A 649-nucleotide genomic window follows, 5' to 3' on the forward strand; every position below is an offset into this window, starting at 1 on the left:
CACTCTTTCCCAATAAAATCTCTTGCTTTGTCAGCATATGTGTCTCCTCAGACAATTCATTTCCAAGTGTTAGACAAGAGCCCAGTTTCAGGCCCTGGAAGGGGTCCCCCTTCCTACAACAACTCCAGTATTCTAGTCTGGAGAATTCCATGGACTATATAATCCATGGGGTCACAAAGAGTTGAACATGACTGAGTGACTTTCACTTATCTTGAGTATAAAGTATCTCAGGGGGAGTTGTGAGGGGAAACTGACTCAAATCATCTGCCCTGGCCAGGTACCATAGTAACCATCTGCATGAGTTATTTTCAATAGGAAGTCTTGGTAAGGAACACTGAACTAAGCAGCCACCATCAACTAGAAGAATTTGGGAAAGGTCAAAAGGAGATGCCACATGTCCTACCGACCTCCCAGAATTCTTGCTGGCATCCATCTTAGCTGAGCAATGCACGTGCTATCAGGAAGGACCCTGAGTCAGAATGATTTGTCAGAGACAACCCAGAAACTAATCCCATCACCATAAAACTGGAGACTGTGAGCCATGTGGCAGAGCAGTCTTCCTAGTTTCCCTTACCCTTCTGCTCTCTCCTCAGGCAATCCTTCTCAACAGTCTCTTGCTTCGTCAGAAAAAAAAAAAAAAAATCTTTTT

At 44.2% G+C, this 649-nt stretch overlaps 1 protein-coding gene across 1 annotated transcript in view; it reads right to left on the reverse strand.

The window, feature by feature from the left end:
* AKAP4 (A kinase (PRKA) anchor protein 4) overlaps positions 1-649 on the reverse strand; it is a gene marked incomplete at its 5' end in the record, with an annotated part of 6331 nt that overhangs the window by 1429 nt on the left and 4253 nt on the right. The gene's annotated exons all lie outside the window — the stretch shown is intronic.

This window comes from Bison bison, unplaced genomic scaffold, assembly GCF_000754665.1.
Source record: "Bison bison bison isolate TAMUID 2011002044 unplaced genomic scaffold, Bison_UMD1.0 scf7180017851817, whole genome shotgun sequence".
In the NCBI taxonomy this organism is placed as follows: Eukaryota; Metazoa; Chordata; class Mammalia; order Artiodactyla; family Bovidae; genus Bison; species Bison bison.